Below are 3,678 nucleotides of genomic sequence, written 5' to 3'. Positions count from 1 at the left end.
GGAAGAGTCGATTAAGATTCTGGCTTGCTAATTGCCTCTAATGTACCAATGTCCAAAGTAAAAATCTTGAACAAAAAATGTGGAAAAACAGCATCTGCAAGTATACGGGTCAAGTTGTAATATAGTCGCAACGGGGTAGGTAAGTACTCGAAGGATCATACGTAAAGGATGCAAGCACTAAATTAATCTTAACTTAAACATAATTAGATCTAATCAATACTCTAATCAACGTACAGTACGAAGAATTTAAAGAAGAGTTTTTTTTTATAAATTATATTAATAATAGGTAAGAACATAAAAGAAAACCGAGTAAATGAAAAGCAAGAAATCAAATAAGAAAATATATATCCAATCTGGCATGGTTGATTAGCTCTTTTTTGTAATTCTAACCAACTATTGTCTCGGGCTTTCTTTTTCAATCAACTAGTCAATATCCCAGCAAGATCTTCTGATATGTCCACTAAAATACTAAGTCGGCAAGGACTACTTATCTTCCGACCTCACAATCTAAATCGATTTAAGTTTAAAGTGTTCACAGAGAGGCCATACCAAATTTGGGTTAATTCCTACCATGATCAATTCCTAAGGTTGTCTGGTTAGGTTCTTCTTGTCCTGAACAGATAATCCGTTAAGAAATCACTACAAAATATTAATTATTCATACCTCCACTCGCTAATCCTCCATAGGAGGATTACTTCTTCATGGATCTAGTAAACAATCTAAACTTGACTAAAAGATTGAACATAAAGAACAATTTCAAGAATAGAGTTTAGAAGAAGCCTAGTTGTATTGAATTTAAGCGCAAAATCCTTACAGAGTTTGAGAATAATTTCAAAATCTAATTTCTCCCCAAAGAATAAATAACAAGAAAAGAATAAAATCTAAAACCTAAGAAAAAGAAAAACTAAAGGCTAAAACTAAAGAGAAAATTATACAATAGAAAGAGATTTCCTTAATATGTGTTAGCTGAGCCTATTTATAGATTTAGGATGGTCGTCGTCTTTCACCCTAGGTCAACTAATGTTCTCGATCTTAGAGTTGGATTGTGTTGACTAAAAAACCATTGGCTCGTATTAATTTTCAGTACAGATGTGATGTCACAACACACCAGGTCCTGTGTCGTGACATCAAGGGTAATATGTTAAACTTCAGGTTGTCTTCAGGGGTATGTCACAACATTAAAGGCAGTCTAGGGCTTTTTCAGTTCTACTCCCTATGTTGCGACATCTAATACTCTGTATTGTAAGCTAGCTACTAGTATTGAGTTAATACTCCTTATAATGGTCTCATACACACTCGCAAAACATATTAGCTCACCATTGGTTCTCATCTAGCCTCTAAGTTCAATAAAAAACTCGAATAACACATTTTATTCCACTTAACTAACTTGTTGAAATGTAATTAAAACATAACTAAAATTATTATATTCAAGCTCCCAAAGTGCGAAAACCATTTTAATCTACTACATTGACTTACGACAAATCAAACTCCCCCACACTTATTTCATTGCTTGTCCTTAAGCAATACAAACAAAAATAATAGATGGAAAGACGACCCTTGAGCAAGTATTGTACAATTGTTAGCTTTGGAGCACATGAATAGGCATTTCATATTCACATATAATCTTAGCATGAGATATAACTGACTTACCACTATTGCTGTTAGACACCTAAGTTTAGTATATTACAAAACATACAAGCTTTAAGGGCCTTAAATGTGGGAGTCCATCAATAGATTATCCAAGTAATTTGATTATCCTAGCAGAATACAAACAATTATAAATGCAATTATTCAGTATAATTTCGAATTGTGAATACATCTACCTAGATCACATAGGACTTTTTGGCTTGTAATGTTCTGAGGTTTAGGACAGGTATGGATTTTAATAATAGTAAGCATCAAATAGTTTCAAGAACGAAAATAGTTTGGCACATCATATTGTCCCCTATTCTCCCCATTAGTAACCCTTTCCTGCTCACCACCTTATGTCTTTTTCTCTCACCTTCCTTATTTCTCCCTATAAGAAGTCACTAATGAACAAGGCTTTCTACTTTTGTGACTTTGTCACATTTCTTTTCTTTTTCAATGTGTATCACTCACAAATGCTCTTACTTTTCAAGTATTTTTTCTACTCATTTTGATTTTATTTTTTTGAAATTTTCTTTTGTTGCACATATTGGCTAACCTATAATTACTATATCACATTGATCCCTCCTATTTCACTTTATTTTTACAAAATCCACCATAATGTATCTACTTAACCCTCAATACATATGGCCAAATGTCTATAGTCGTACAATTTAGGACCAGCAGAAAAGGATAAGTACAAATTTATATTTTGGCTCAGATTTTATATAAAGGTTCATTAAGAAGTGTTTTCTTGCTCAAAAATACGTGCTAAAAATAGATAACATGGTTAGCTTTTTGGCTCTGGGTGTATTCCAAGGAATGCCTTAGGTTATCCCTAGGTATCTCAATATCCACAACTCTAGTCAATCAAACAAACACAAATTCAACAATTTATCATTCAAACTAGCATGCTCATTTCCTTATATTCTCTATATCATTTGGTACATCCAATTGCTTTAATGCCTATTTATAATGTAATATATAAAACTTAATGGTCTAATAATCAAAAGTTTAAAATCACCTATACTCATGCCAAATTTATTTGTAAATATAATCAACCTATGTACATGCTCCTAACCAATCACTTGTATTTCTACAAGCTTAAGCACATAGATGATAAAAAAATCAAAGAAAAGAATAAAAATTCAAAAACAAATATTCTATGTTACCCCCACACTTTAGAGAACACATTGTCTGCAATGTGTAGCCCTTAAAAAGATAAGGAAAAAAGTTACCTGATTTATTGTGATAGTTCCATAGGCTACTAGTGGGTGCTTCCTTTATTGCTCAATGAAAGCTCTAATTATTGTGCCTCCTCCATGTTGGGTTCCTATATAGAGAATTAGAACAATACACAAAACAACTAATAATTTACTATTAATCCTACTCTAAAGAAAAATCAAATTAAAATCATCCAAGAATTAATACAATCCTTAAAAACAAAACTTTAACAAGGTTCAATCATCTTCCTCAAAATCCATCGTTTCCTCTCCTTCCTCTTTGCTTTCACGCGCCTCTTCCTCCTACTCAAGATGTATCGGCCTAAACATGTCTAGCATATGATTAGGTACCACAATATTGTTCTACCGTGCAAACTCCTAAAAGATTGGACTATATTCCTGCATCCAATGTATCATTCAATCCAGTTTTGGATGATTGCTCTCTCTAACTTCTTGTTGAGCAGTTGATTTTGCTCTCTTTTGAGACAAAGCCAGAGCTTTTGTCACCACTTGTTAGTGTTTGTTCCACTATTTTATCTGCTTTACCTAAAGTTTAACGTATTGTGTAAACAGAGTGTCACCAATGATGCTTTGGGATGGCTTCATTGATTATTCTATGGACACCATTGGAATGCTTGCTTTTTTGCATAAGGAAATCACTAAGTGAGGGAACAAAACTCCCACTTTCTGGCCACTGACACATCTCTTCAGATTTTAGTAAATCTATTTCCCAATGCATATTTGTTTTTTCTATAAAATAGCGTAAGGTAGCACCGCTTCAAAAATATTTACATTAGAAACATTTAAAGTAGGAACAACTTGTGTGCAT

This window comes from Gossypium arboreum, chromosome 3 (assembly GCF_025698485.1).
Source record: "Gossypium arboreum isolate Shixiya-1 chromosome 3, ASM2569848v2, whole genome shotgun sequence".
Taxonomy (NCBI): Eukaryota; Viridiplantae; Streptophyta; class Magnoliopsida; order Malvales; family Malvaceae; genus Gossypium; species Gossypium arboreum.
Note: the sequence above shows the minus strand (reverse complement) of the source record.